The sequence below is a fragment of the Periplaneta americana genome, chromosome 1, assembly GCF_040183065.1.
Source record: "Periplaneta americana isolate PAMFEO1 chromosome 1, P.americana_PAMFEO1_priV1, whole genome shotgun sequence".
NCBI lineage: Eukaryota > Metazoa > Arthropoda > Insecta > Blattodea > Blattidae > Periplaneta > Periplaneta americana.
This window is the reverse complement of record NC_091117.1, coordinates 70,903,461-70,919,670: the sequence shown is the minus strand read 5'-3', so window position 1 is coordinate 70,919,670 and position 16,210 is coordinate 70,903,461. Positions and strand designations below refer to the sequence as shown.

At 35.5% G+C, this 16,210-nt stretch overlaps 1 protein-coding gene across 1 annotated transcript in view; it reads right to left on the bottom strand.

Moving 5' to 3' along the window:
• LOC138696640 (5-hydroxytryptamine receptor-like) overlaps positions 1-16,210 on the bottom strand; it is a 1,489,006-nt gene that overhangs the window by 581,054 nt on the left and 891,742 nt on the right. The gene's annotated exons all lie outside the window — the stretch shown is intronic.

The following is a 16,210-nucleotide window of genomic DNA, read 5'->3' as shown; positions in this document are numbered from 1 at the left end:
AAAGAAACAAATCCTAGGGACGCGATAAAATTAAACAAATGCTAGGGACGCGATAAAATTAAACAAATGCTAGGGACGCGATAAAATTGTGCGATAAGCAGCCATGATTGGTTGAAATACGTCCTTTCGTACCGTTTTATTGGTCAAAAGTAGTATGACGTAGTAAGAGTGTAATAGTCAGAGTAATCCTGTGGTGCGTTTCTTACAGACTGTAAACTTCTTACAAACTGAATCGATTTAAGAATGCTTGTTCTATTAATTAAAAAATTATCAATTCTCTAACAATGAAGAGTATAGTGATTGTATTACATTCTTGGTTGTATGTTCTGAGGCAGTGTCAACAATAAAATCTTAGAAATGATAAATAGAGACAAAGAACACTATCTCGACTTAATGTTCTTCTAGTCTATATTTTGTTACTGTCAAAGAAAATTAAGTCGAGATAGTGTTGTTTGACACTCAGCATCTGTCTAAATTAACACAACACTATCTACAAAAAAAAAACTATTATTTGTAGAGACATATTACTTTCACACTATATAAAGGCTACTTTGTACAATTAGAGATGGGAACGATATATCGGTTTTTACGAAATACCGATATTTTCGTTTTGATATATCGATATCGAAATTTTGATTCAATATATCGTATAATATATCGGTTTTCTCATAAATTTATCGGTTTTTTGTGTTTGTTTTTGTTTTTGTGGAATTATTATGAACAACAAAATCCACACTAGTTCACATCCATAATTCCCTGAGAGATGGCTTTAATGAAAGTGGGCAGTTACATAATTGTGCAATCTTGAAATATCCAATCCAATCAATGCCTTTCTCTGATTGGCTGGTCATGGACATGGACATTACTAAGAAGCGAATAGAAACATTTGGAATGTGGAGAAAGATGGAGCGTGTGAAATGGACAGAGTAAGAAACGAAGCTGTGTTGGAAAGAGTGGATGAAGAAAGAATGATGCTGAAACTGATCAGGAGGAGGAAAAAGAATTGGCTGAGAAGAAACTACCTACTGAAGGATGTACTGGAAAGAATGGTGAACGAGAGAAGAGTTCGGGGTAGAAGAATATATCAGACGATAGACGACATTAAGATATATGGATCATATGAGGAGACTAAGAGGAAGGCATAAAATAGGAAAGAGTGGAGAATGCCTGTTTGCAGTGAAATACCTGCCTTTGAGCAGAACACTATGAATGAATGAATGAATGTTTCAGCGTCAAATACTGACCCATATAGTGTTCACTTAATACTTTCCCATTGTATCATTTAAGCTCATCTTACCCCCACCATAATTTTTATTTAGGTTAGGAACTACATAATAATGAAATTATGATATTGAAAATGTATTCTTTATCGTTGCAATTTTACATTTAATCTTTTGATTGTTATGTTAATTTCAATTCTGATAAGGAATAGGCTATTAAAATTTAAGTTTATTGTAATAAATGTACACCCACAAATGTAATTGCATTAGTATCTACTAATTTGCTTACGGGATAGCGATATATCGAATCGTTTCGATATACCGATACATTTTCTGCAATATATATCGTTTATCGAAATTAGGTTTGCAATATATTGAAATATCAATATACCGGACGGTATTTAAATTATTTCTTCCATTTCTATGTACAATATGATACTATAAATAACTCAAAAAGTCTATTTTTGTAGTGTCCTTTGACACTAAACTGTCCACAAGCCAACAGGTTGCATTTAAAGGTATGTTTAAGTAAATCAGAAATCTCTCAAATTTAAGTACCTAAAAAACGGGAATCCACTTACGATTATCAAACCTATTATTCACTCCACATACAGTATTACACATTAAAAATACATGCAACACGTGTAGTGTATTTAATTCCAGGAAATAAAATTTCTGAAGTGTACAATGGTTCTCCTCGTCACTGCTAATAACGAGGCAACCAAGCATTTCCGGACACATTTTGTTATACCATTTTTTCTTTTCTGCGTAATATGAGGAATCCATACCTGAAATTTTGGCCACCATTTTCGATACACTCTGTAAACGTTAACAAGAAGATTGCACTTCGGAATGTACTGTACATAATCTTTAATAAAGATTATTTAACATTTGTGTTTCTAATAAACGTATTTTTAATATACAGCAAGGTCGGCCTGGATAGCGTAGTTGGCTAGCGCTCAAGGTTGCGGGTTCAATCTCAGCCCAGGTCAATGACATTTAAGTGTGCTGAAATGCGACAGACCCAAGTTAGTAGATGTATTGGCATGTAAAAGAACTCCTGCGGGACAAAATTCCGGCACACCGGCGACGGTAATATAACCTCTACAATTTAGTCGTTAAATAAACTACAATTTAATTCTTTTTAAGCTTAGAGAATGTGTTTATTATTTTTCTACGTGTTATATTTTATTTATTTCGCGACGACTTGAAATGGCACCACGACCTCCTGTTTTAAAAACGCTGTCAATACGGAATAATTCCGGGCGCATGGTTAAATGGCGCATACGCTAAACTCATTTACCGATAAGGAATATCAGTGTTTTACGTAAAAGTGTTTCCATTGCCTAAGAAGTAATATTTCTCTAATTTATCATTTCGACAATTCCCTGAAAGTCTCTACAGATGTAAATAACTCTGAAAAATAACAGGCTTCTAACAACATACGTTCTACACAAGCTACGATAACAGATAGGCTTAAAATAGAAGGAACATTTTTCCGTTAATGTAGTATATGATCACTGTTAACGAGGAGTCTATAGTACAAAGGTATGGCGTTGCATATTAATATTTAGTAGTGGAAGTTGTTGTCAAACATGGAGTTGTATCTTTCTGTTTCACAAAGTTTTTAAATTTCGTACATTACCAGTGATCTGATACAAGTGACACAATATCAATAAACATACTACGTCATAACATGGAACAGCTGTTTAATTCCATGTTTCATTAATCGAATTACTCGTAGGTTATATTAATTTGAAAAATCGTAATTACGTATTTTAGGGTAGGTTATACACAGCAAAGATTCCTAGTACTGTAATATTTCCATGAATGTCGTAATCTTGCAATCTTATTTACTTTAGTTTACTTCTGTGATAAAGAAAAGTTTCTTCCTTTTTATTATCACTGCGCTTCGTAATTGAGCTACCTATTAGCTAGAATGAAGTTGCTTGATTCGAAGTATATGTGACGTCACAGCGCAGGTATAGGTATGTCCGTATACAAAATAGTTTTGCACGCTCTGCCTTTCGCTGTAACAAGTCAAAGCCGTGACACAGTCATAGTGAGTAGTCTTATCGATCACTGCTCTTACTAGTCGTATTATTTAAATAACTACATCTTTGTGGCTGATTAAAGGTCCATTGCAGAGGTAAAATGCCTTAGGTAAGACGCTCAAGCGTGTAATATTGCTATCTGTTTGCTTATTGACAGCTTAGTGTCAAAGGACACTACAAAAATAGACTTTTTGAGTTATTTATAGTATCATATTGTACAAAGTAGCCTTTATATAGTGTGAAAGTAATATGTCTCTACAAATAATAGTTTTATTTTTTTTGAGATAGTGTTTTGTTAATTTAGACAGATGCTGGATCATACCTACTGTCGTGTGATGTGATAAATGCTGTGAAGAATTCTACAATATGTGAGGCTTTTCAACATGCAATGCAATTATTATGCCCATGAGGTAGGTATAGAGCAGTGGTCGTCAGCACTCGCTGAAATGTGCAAAGGGTAAGCGGAGCCGTCCCGTGTACCCCGTCGTGCAGCAGGAAGAGGTAGAGAGCATACCCGCTAGCAGCTATGAGTGCACCATGGTGCATTGTGTTTTCCGCGGGTAAGGGACGCTAGGACCAGGGTGCTCTGTGCTGACGACCGCTGGTATAGAGCATGACAAAATACTTCTGCTGATTGTTACCATTGCAGCATCGTATATGTTAGAGACAGTAACTACGTTGAAAACAACATACCGTACAGAAAGATGGTACACATCACAGTTTACCCTTGTCAGGTAGCTAATATTCTGCCGGGTGACAAATACACTGTAGAAAATTTAGATGTCAAATATTTCACATATGCACCTGTCGTTTCGTTGTTTTGTTGCATTCATATCCATACTAGACAGTAGTACACATCCATTCGCTTTCGAAACTTTGAGAATGCATCTTGTTGTTCACTGTAATTACAAACTAAACACGCAATAGACAATGTGTTGAATGGAATTTTCTAATAGTTGAAATGAAGTTAAATAAAGATAGAAAGTAATTCAGAGGGATGCTGCGTACTCTGTGTATATCCTGGAGTGAGTTGACTTTCTTTCACTGTACACATACTCCAATGTCACAGGCCTAATTATCACCATGTTCTTCCGCGATCCTCACATATGAAAATATATTCTAGGTCACATGTTCTTAGATCCAACTATACGCATGGAGAGAGATCTCAACCAAACCCATCAGATTGATAGTGAAAAGAGATCCAGTTATGAGCCTTGTATTTCATACCTAATGCAAAGTATAACATGTCTCTCATGGTCATTGATAGGTTTATTTTTAGTGCTCGGAGTTCTTTACCAAAATGTACAGTTCCCCAAGAAAAGAATGAGATGGTTGAATATTCCTAAATCTCACAAGGGAACCATCCCAACTGGACCGCGGCTATTTGAATAAAAAAATTATACGAGCTAAATTTGTATGAAAAATAACGTGGTAATTTTCACTTGTGTCGATTTTTTGTTACTAGCAATAGAGACCGGTATATAAAATCGTCAAATTTGAACGCATAGACTTAATCCGCTCTTGAGCTGAACGTGACCGGCTATACAGGCATGTCAATTGATGCCCACAGCAGGAAGCGCGCGCTTTAGAGCCCAGGAGAGCCTGAGAGCTTTACAGCGGAAAGGAAAGAGACAGACGAAAGAGATAGTATAATGCCAATTGGTCGAGCTATATTCAGGGATGGCCAGGACTAATGCAATAGATAAAGGGGAGAGAACTTATTAAAACTGTATCCATGTTAATTTTTAGATTTGCCTGAGAAGTATAAGTGCATTATAAGAATGTAAGTTTTAATTTTAATGCTCATTTTTCACAAGTTTGATTTGTTTTTTTTCAAAAGAAATATTTTCTCATCTTTTCGTACAGAAAAGTGAAATTTTCAGATATAGGCTTATCTATTTATTAGCCTTACAGAATGGTTTCGTAAATCTAATATACCGTATATACGTATTACTGAAGATAGTGTATTGAAAATTTTGAAAATATTCGCATGGAAATTGTTTGTAAGGAAATGAATTAACAAAGCAACTACTGTTACATCATAAGCAAAAGATACGTGCCCATGTGTTGTAAAAATGTCAGCTCTATAGCTTCAGCAGATTTCGAGAAAATAATTTAATATTCTGATGGTAGGAAGTTGCTCACAAATATTACCTTAAAAGCATAATGCGATAAGGGTTTTGTTATATAATATTAGTTACAATTAAAACGGATACAGTACCTAGGTAACTTTGCTTTGTACTGTAATATTGTTTTGATTAGTTTATTGATTACTTTTGTATGGCTAAAGATACCATCAATATAAATTCCAACTTATCATGTCATATTCAATCTCTTTCTTTGGAATATCACATTCTTTATGAATGATGTGTTTCATCCACTTAATACAGTATAATATTATACTACTATGAAATTTAAGTGAATATTCCTTCCTAACTCTGTATTATGTTATTAATATTTAAAAAACAAGTGCAATATTAAGAAATCAGTGTTAGTACTTTTGTTTTACAGACAATATAGTAGATAATATTAAACAGAAAGAAACCGTATAAAAATAACGACATAAAATTTAACGTTCCGTTTGAAGTTTGTACACCACTGTTTTCTTAAGCCAACAGGTTGCTTATTCATATAGAGAACCCTTCCTCTTTCCATACTTACCGCTTGCTGCCAGAGCACGACGTCAAGGTCAGAAAAATGCGCTTGCTTTAACATCACTGGGCTATGGCAAGCGACTGAATGTGCGGATGGAATCCACGAGTGTAGGTGTATGTTGGTTGTAACCATGGTTAGACAGTCTGTATTATCTTATGTTATGTTCTTATGTTTTCTTTCGTAAGGAGAGGATTGTTTTTGTGTATGGATATTTAAACACATATTTGAAAATGGTGGATATTCATTTCTATACAAGCTTCAGTTCTTTTTTTGCATATATCGCACTATAGACTATTGTACCTAATTCCAATTACCATTTTCGTCGTTCGTACTAGTAACTCATGTTGTACCTACTGTATAAAAGAGTACCTTAAGTACTGTAAATTCAATCTTCACTTCTGCCCGATCCGAAAGGATAAAATTACTCAGACATTCTATCTACTGTCCGTCCAAGTGGTTTTGTTGCAGGGTCGTAGAAAGGAGGGAAATCACGTGACAATTAATTAACGAGGCATATTTAAGTTATTACAAACAGCTGTATAATATTACGTAGACGTCCAATTCCTAACAGAAATTAATGTTTTCAGAAAAGAGCTAAGACACCCCAGCCACTTGCCTTTACAAAGGGACGGGCAGAAGCGGATGGGTGAAACCGGAATGCGACATAGACAAACGGACGACAGTACCTGTGCGAGAATATGATTCAATAGTGAAAGCGAACATATTTCTGGAACTTACTATGCTCACGAACTCAGTACTGTCTGTGTTTACTATGACCGTGAGGCGACTTTGACTGTATACGCTTGGTTCTGTGTGAAGAACGGTTGGAAATTTACTAGTAGAGGGGGTGGGAGTGAAGTACATTAAAAAACTCAGGTCCAATAAAAATTGAAGTAAAAATAAAATGATGTCCCTGTACAACTAATACATGACAAATATAAAAACAGGACAATTACAGTACTGTAACGCGTGACACTTTAGACGTTGATAATGAAGTATACATTCAGAATCTGATCTGGGATCTTTAGACGTTGATATTGAAGTATACATTCAGAATCTGGTCTATGATCTTTCACTAGTGAATACGAACATTCAAGTCTTGAAAAACGAGTGGTCCGCACACGAAAAAATGCTAATGTTCTTGACAGGTACAAAAAGATTACGGAGCATTATAGAGGAAGAACAATTTATTGAGGACCGTTTCTGCTAAAAGTTGCTAACTGAAAAAAAAATAAATTTTACAGAAGAGACAAAACACTATAGTAAGCAAGTTTTGCTGTATGTCTCACTTATAGGAGAAAACAAGTTTTGAAAAAACGATCACACTTTTTTCACACTACAATGAAGAGAAATAACTCAATTTTACTAAGACGCTTTGAACATCATGTAGAGGCCTGCCTTATGTTAACGAATCCATCAAAATCTCAATTTTGCAAATTTTGCAGTTAGCAAGCTTTGCAAAAACGGTCCTCAATTGTTTGTACGCATCTGAAGTTTGACTAGTGTAATGTCTGCGATGTATACAGTGGAAGGGGAAAGGAACTGGCCACCCTACTCCATTATCTCCTGGCCTAGTTGCCTCATAAGTGGTGCCTTCTTTGTATCACTTGTGAGGTTCAGATCTGTCTTCGGACAGTTCACTAAACAACAATGAGAGCCTAAAAGTCAGCGGAAACAACACGAATCTGATTACATCTACAGCAAAAAAAAAAATTAAGTGCACAGTAAAATTTGTGAAAAAAAAAAGGTGTACAATATTTAAAATAAATCTTCAAGTCAAGCATACGAGGCACTATAAAGAAAAGAAATGCTACAGGTTTTCAAGGTATCCCGCCAACCGAACCTATCTACGAATTTAACCAAAAAAAAATTGGCTATATTATAAAAAAAACACACACAATTATTGGCTACATGCATCTTAAAAGTGTCTGCGATGTTTTAAGAAAGAAAACAAGATAAGCTCCAGAAAAATAACAAAATTCGATGTAGGTCTACACGATGAGTCTACGCTAATTGAAACAGCAAAACAATTGACAAAATATATAAATACAATTATTTCAGAAATCCCATACATTGCTAACTGTTCATTTAACACCGACCAGTCTCGATCTGAATACGAGGTGAAATCAGGTAGGACTTTATCATGGACAGGTGAAAAGCACAGGCATAGAGTTGTGCAATCATTATCTTCTAAAATGCTCTCATACACTATACAGGTTTCCATATTTCATTGGATGACACCTTAGGTACTCGAATTTGCCTTTGTTTCCAAGAATCGAAATGAGAGTTTGGAACCAAAGTTAAACTACTGAAAGGGAAACTCCATTTTAATCTTGTGGTTGATGCTAGCAATTCAGGGAAATTCACGAAAAACCATGTGGAAAGATGGCTGTTGAGTGTGTTCATTCCTGATGTCAAGGATTGTAAGACTCATGGAGTGGACAAACTGATAAAAACATTTGTAATGACTTAGAAATGAAGATGCTTTCAAATATTAAAACAATTCCGACGCAAATACTGTAATTTCTCCCGCTCCAAGACCACAACGTTTGTGCAGCCTCTTGAAGTTTACTTTTTCCGGCAGTATAAAATTATGTTGTAATTCGGAGAATAGAAGACTATTTCAGACACAAAAACCAGTTCCGAAGATGAAAAATAGGTCGAAACATGTTAACAAGGTACGTTAATAATATTTAACACAAGAAAGTTATTATCATACAAATTCCGAAGTGATACAGTGTTAAAAGTTGTGTAATCAAGATGTACAAAATTATATTCAAAAATAGCTCAGGAGATTTGCATTATCGTCTTTATTATAAACATTACATTCCGTTGTCTAACATCAATTCTGTTTCCTCGTACGCAAGCATGTCAACTGATGCCCATAGGAGCAAGCGCGCGCTTTAGAGCTCATGAGAGAATGAGTGCTTTCCAGCGGAAAGGAGAGAGACAGACGAAAGAGATAGTAGCCTATATGCCGCTTGGTCGAGTTATATTCAGGAATGGCCAGCACTGATTCAGTAGATAAAGGGAAGAGAACTTATTAAAACTGTATCTAATGTTAATTTTTAGATTTACCTGAGAAGTATAAATGCATTGTAAGAATGTAGGTTTTAATTGTAATCCTCAATTTTCACAAGTTTGAATTTCTTTATTCAAAAGAAGCATTTTCTCAACTTTTTTTTATAGAAAAGTGAAATTTTCAGATACAGGTCTATCTATTTAGTAGCCTTACAGAATGTTTTCGTAAATCTAATATACCGTATACTGAAGATAGTATATTGAAAATTTTGAAAATATTCGCATGGCAATTGTTTGTAAGAAAATTAATTAACAAAGCAACTACTGTTACATCATAAGAAAAAAGATACGTGCCGATGTGTTGTAAAAATGTCAGCTCTATAGATTCAGCAGATTTCGAGAAAATAATTTAATATTCTGATGATAGGAAGTTGCTCACCAATATCACCTTAAAGGCATAATGCGATAAGAGTTCTGTTATGTAATATTAGTTACACTTAAAACATACCTGGGTAACTTAGCTTTGAACTGTAATATTGTTTTTATTAGTTTATTGATTACTTTTGTAAGGCTAAAGGTACCATGAATATCAATTCAAATTTATCATGTTATACTCAATCTCTTTCTTTGGCATAGCACTTTCTGTATGAATGATGTGTTTCATTTACTTACTACAGTGTAATTATACTAGTATGGAATCTAAGTGAATATTCCTTCTTAACTCTCTAATATGTTATTAACATTTAAAATACAAATGGAATATTAAGAAATCAATATCGGTACTTTTTTAACAGACAATATAGATAATATCAAACAGAAAGAAACCATATAAAAATAACGACATAAAATTTCCTGTTCCGTTTGAAGTTTGTGCACCACTATTTTCTTAATTCAACAGGCTGCTTACTTATATACACAACCCTTCCTCTTTCCATACTTAGCGCTTAATGCCCACGCACGACGTCAAGGTCAGAAAAATGTGCCTGCTTTGACATCACTGCCGCACTACAAAAGATGTTAGTATACGCGTGGCGGAAATCTGGATATGTAACAAACAAAATGGATATTGGTTTTCGAAATATTCTTCAAACTCTACTTCATGTTAATAGTAATAGTAGCGAATGTGAAATGGTACATTGTGAAGAAGCAGCATTTGTTAAATATCTGTTCCATGGCCCTTTGTTCGAGCCACTTCATTTTGCATCCACGCTATGTACCATCGATAAGGTAAGAGTAGTTTAAGATTAAAATTTATATATTTAGAATGTAATACGTTACATTTTTATGATGGTATAAAATGAAATGAGGATGAAGAATATACATTTAGAACAGTCATGCCGTTTAGCGCACGACGGTGCTTTCCCCTCCGTTCATCCCTTCCACGAAATGTGACGTAAGTAGGAGTCGCGGACTGCAGTCTGTCAATCACGTCGTGCATCATTGCACCTGATATAATAACAACCTGTGGCGTTGCTTGAAGATGTCCAGTGCTCTGTTTCGCGTCGAGTGGGAGGAAGAATTCTTTTTTGTGCTTCATGAAGGTAAACCATATTGTTTAATATGTTCGAAAACTTTGAATGTACTATCAAGGTTCAATATCAACCGACATTTCAGGAGTAGCCATTCCCAAGAATATGGTACTCGTCTGTCAGGTATACAACGGAAAATAAAACTCCATGAACTAAAGGAGACTTTCTATAGCAGCAAAAAACGTGACCAGCAGGGAATTTCACCCGTCAATATTCTGCGTGCTAGCTATAGAGTTGCGAAACTCATAGCTGAAAACAACAAGCCCTTTTCAGATGGAGAATTCGCAAAAGATTTAATTGTAACCGTAGCAGAGGAGGTTTGCCCCAGTATGATTAATTCATTTAAAACACTTAGCCTAGGAAGAACTGCAATAGTGTCCAGAATAGCAGAAATGAACTCTGACATAGAAGACCAATTAAGATCAATGATAAAAGGTCTTACATGGTACGCATTAGCCTTAGACGAGTGCACAGATATTAAGCATCCAGCACAATTAGCTATATTTCTTAGAGGAGTAGACAATGAATTAAATGTATTTGAAGAATTCCTGGATTTAGTACCCATAAAGGGACACACGTCAGGTGAAGATATTTTCGAGGCACTGCACATGGTTGCTTGCAAGTATGAGCTATCGTGGGAGAAATTGGTATCATTAACAACGGACGGGGCACCCTCTATGATAGGTCACTCTCGAGGATTGATGGGTCAATTTTATGCATTTCTGAATGAAATAGGAATACCTAGAAATTCTGTGAAAATGATGCACTGTATTATTCACAGAGAAGCACTGTGTGCAAAATCAGCAAATTTAGCAAACGTAATGTCAGTAGTGGTAAAAGCTGTTAATTTAATTAAAGCTAATTCACTGCGGCATCGTCAATTTCAAGAATATTTACACGACATATGTTGTGATTATGACGATTTAACTTACTACTCCCAAGTCCGCTGGCTAAGCAGAGGTAATATGCTTCATCGTTTCTACAATATCCGTTCGGAAGTAGACTCCTTCTTAAAGGAACACAATATTGCCATTCCCGAAATATCCGATAGCGAGTGGATTATGGATTTTGCCTTCTTAACAGATTTGTGTGATCATTTAAATCGGTTAAATACCGCGCTACAAGGAAAAAATCACTCCATCGTGAATATGGCAGAGGCCATTAAGTCATTTATGGGTAAACTAAAGCTATGGTTGCATCAGCTGCAGAAGGCAGAACTGTATCATTTTCCACGTCTCCAATCATTAGTAAACCAAAAGGTTCATTGTATTACGAAGTATCAATCTATTCTGGAAATGCTTTTTTCTGAGTTTGAAACCAGGTTTCATGACATCAATGATATGAATGTGGAAATGTTAATATTTGAAAATCCATTTGCAGTCAAACCAGAAGAAGCTCCACTGAACTGTCAGCTAGAGATCGTTGACATGCAGAATAATACACGGATACGAAGCAGTGGAAAACTAGGGATAGAATTATGGAGACTAATTGATAGAGATGAGTATCCTAATCTGAAGAATCTCGTCTCTCGTATGTTAGCCATGTTTGGAGGAACTTATGTCTGCGAGCAGTTCTTCTCAGTTATGAACAACAATAAGAACAACAGAAGATCGAGGATAAGTGATTCTAACCTAGTTGCAACATTGCGTGTAAGTGTTAGTAAATTACATCCCGATATTGACCGGCTCGTAGCTGCAAAGACCTCCAAATCACCACCAGAGAAAACAGAATAATTGTGTTGATATGCTGTAGTATTAATATTGTTGTATTACATTCACGTAATACAAATACACATAAAGTTTGTAAACATTATTACGACTTGTACATGACATTGAATGTCCGCCACTGAACCTATTCCTTATAGCATAGCTCGTCAGATCAGAACAGGTACGGTTCTTGGGAGGTACTGGTGGGGGAAGCCTGAGCATTTCTATTTCCCCTTCATCGACACTACTGATTTAGAACTTGCCGCTTGTTGTTTTGCTTGCTTGCGGATGACGTGAATATTTTAGCAGAAATTTCACAGACGATTAGGGAAAACACGGTAATTTTCCTTGAAGGAAGTAAGGAGATAGGTTTGAAATTAAATGCCGGGATCCACTCTTCCATCATCATATGATGACGCAGAATTTCTGCACTGAAATATCATATGTACTTCGGTACATCGTTATACAGGGACATCACTTTATTTTTACTTGCACTTTTATTGTACCTGCGTTTCTGAATGTACTTGACTCTCACCCCTTTAACTAATATCCTTGCTCCCGTCAGCCATACAAACTTACTGTCGCTGTTGCACTGGAAAGTCTGCTATCAGTGAAGTAAACATTACAGAGTATAGTGTGTTTCAGAAATATGTTTGCGTTTTCCATAGAAGAAAGAGCCTATATTATTGAAACTTATTACCAGGGAAGGTAATTATGGAGATTAATTTTGTCATTTGTGTATTTTAATTTTGGTGTCGGAGGAGTTTGTTGGAGATTGATTTGTAATCTTGTCGGATATTAATGGAAATTTTGGAAAATACAATTAACTCAGTATGAATATTACTTTCCAAACAATTAACATTAAAGATTCGTTGGATTCTGGTAAAGGTGCGGTATGGCCAGTAGACAATATTTGTTGGATTGAAACTGTATTTAACACACATTCATTAAAATCGAAGAAAAAAAAACTTGCAGCCCTCAAATTAACACTTTCAAATTATTTGTGAAATGTTGAATTCTCCGTCTTTTGAGTTCACTATTGTAATCAGAACACCTGGAATACCATGTAATGTAGCCTACTTGAATGTATAACAAATTGAAATGGAAAAAAAAAGTTCGAAAAAAGAACTCAAAATATGAAATTTGCTATAAAAAGGCGCAATAATAATAATAATAATAATTCGCGAATGTGTTCATATTTCGCTATTAGAACTCTATTTCCTCTTTTGTGGTGATTGTTTTATTCGCATATTATTAATCAGAATCACTTAATTCGTAAATATTAGTAAAAATCTACAGTATATCTATTATGTCGTGATTTTCGAGATCTCCATAAACACCTGGCCCTGCTTACTTCGCACAGGTTCTGTGTGTAGCATGACTGAATAATTTAATCTGTGTGGATTGAGCAGAAGTGAACATTAGAGTTACCGAAAGTACGGTAATATACTGAATAAAGTATCCATTATATATAATGAATACAACCGCCTGAAGGTTTGAATTTGTGGGGGAAAAAAAACTGTTACTACTCTACTGTATTTTGACAAAATACCGTAAAAGTAATAAACAAACTGAAAATCGTAATATCGTATTTACCTGCAAGATAAATGAATACACTACTTTTCTCTCCTGCTATAGCTAGTAAAATGATTTGTTTACATATTGCACTAGTAACACCAAGCACCTGCAATGGAAGAGGGTAATAGTGTTTCCGAGTATAGTCAGGTTAATGTTAAAAATGTTGGTAAAAATAAAGTGATGTCCCTGTATATGATATGCGAAAAATAATCACTTTGTAATTTAAGAGGGCGCTTATTCCGTCGGACTCCGACCACTTGGTCACTCATGAGTGCATCTCTGGAAATGTGTGGACAATGTGCCAACTGTCATACATCTATGACGCAGTGCATGAGGGTAGGCCACTAAAGGGAACGCAAGGGGTTTGAACTTAAACTGAGAGGATTCGATCCGACATCGTAGTAATTTTAACTAGCACTACCATGAACACTAACTTTACTAATTAGCATTGGCATTTTCACAAAAATTTGCTTTACTATGTACAATATTTAATAAATAAGTTATATTTTATTTGTTTTTATTTTATTGGGTTATTTTACGACGCTGTATCAACATCTAGGTTATTTAGCGTCTGAATGAGACGAAGGTGATAATGCCGGTGAATTGAGTCCGGGGTCCAGCACCGAAAGTTACCCAGTATTTGCTCGTATTGGGGTTGAGGGAAAACCCCGGAAAAAACCTCAACCAGGTAACTTGCCCCGACCGGGATTCGAACCCGGGCCACCTGGTTTCGCAGCCAGACGCGCTGACCGTTACTCCACAGGTGTGGACAATAAGTTATAACTTTCAGTTTTTTCAGTGCAGACTGGATGGCATTTCCCATACTTATTATGCGTTTAATTTGCTCTCGAATGACATTTATATTTATTACTGTCGCTCCAAGACATTTGAATTTTTCCACCTCTTCAAAGGATAAATTTCCAATTTTTATATTTCCATTTCGTACTGCGTTCCGGCCACGAGACATAATCGTATACTTCGTTTTTAACGGCATATTCTAAAGCAAAGTTAAAAAGTAATGTGATAGTGCATCTCATTGCTTTAGCCCGAATTGAATTTGAAAAGCATCAGACAGAAAGTGGCCTATACGGACTCTGCTGTATATTTTAATTGATACAGATTTTAATTGATCGAACCAGTTTCTTGGAAATAGCAAATTCAATAAAAGTGTTAAAAAAAATTTCTCTCTCAACCGAGTCATAGAAATATAATTATTATTTATTTAGTGCTGCTTTAATTTGTAGCGTTCCTCAGCTTCAGCCAGCTTATATAATGAAGGTGCTCGGAGCGTTACAGCATTATTGTACGAGTTTATGTACACTTTTCAGTCATGATATCCGAACGGACTTCTTCTAATGTAAATTATATAGTATAACAAGCATACTATGTCGTTGGGAAGTGTATAACGATGCTTTCTACGGTAATGACCATGGTAACAAGAGAATAGGTATACTCGCTGGCATTGTGTTTAACAATGCCTGCTATCAGCATAAAATGAAATGGGAGAGCATTACACGAAGGTTTCTTCCCTAGGTAAACATCTTATCCAATACATCTACTGTACGTTATTTATTTACCTGTTACTTTGCTATAATTTGCGAAGTTTGAGTTTAAATAACATGTTTTAAACCAAACACAGTTCAGCCTCAGTTGGATACCGGTTTTCTAGAACTTCTGAGAGAAATAGAGAGAAGGGGGGGGAAGTTGTTTGTGTGGAAGCGCTCGAGTGAATGGTGCTCATTTAATATACGATCAGTTGTTTAGCATGCTGGCACTTTAGGTTCTATCTGAATACAACTGCCAAGGTATTTGATATTTATTCAATAAATAGTATACATTTTATAGTAAATTATATAAAAGATGAAAAGAATCAGAAGCACTCGTATGATCAAAAAGCACATCTACAGTACATACAAGAAATATACAGGGACATCATTTTATTTTTACTTCAATTTTTATTGTACCTGAGTTTTTTAATGTACTTCACTCCCACCCCTTCTACTAATAAAGTTCAACCGTCCTGCACTCAGATCCAAGACAGTCATAGTAGCCTTACGGTCGTAGTAAACACTACGTTCCAAAAATATGTTCGCTTTTTCCAGTGACGAAAGAGCTTTCAATATTGAATCATTTTCGCACAGATACTGTCGTCCATTTGCCTACGTCGTGTCCCGGTTTCCCCCACCTGCTTTTATTCGCCAGCTAGTGGCTGGGCTGTCGTCTTCTCTTTTGTGAGAACATTAATTTCTGTTAGGCATTGGACGTCTACGTGATATTATACAACTGTTTGAAATAACTTAAATAAAAGGGCCTCGTTAAGTAATTAACTGTCACGTGATTTCCTCCCTTTCTACGACCCTACGACATAACCACTTTGACGGAGAGTAGGTAGTATGTCTGAGTAATTTTATCTTTTCGGATCGGGCAGAAGTGAAGAATGAATTTAC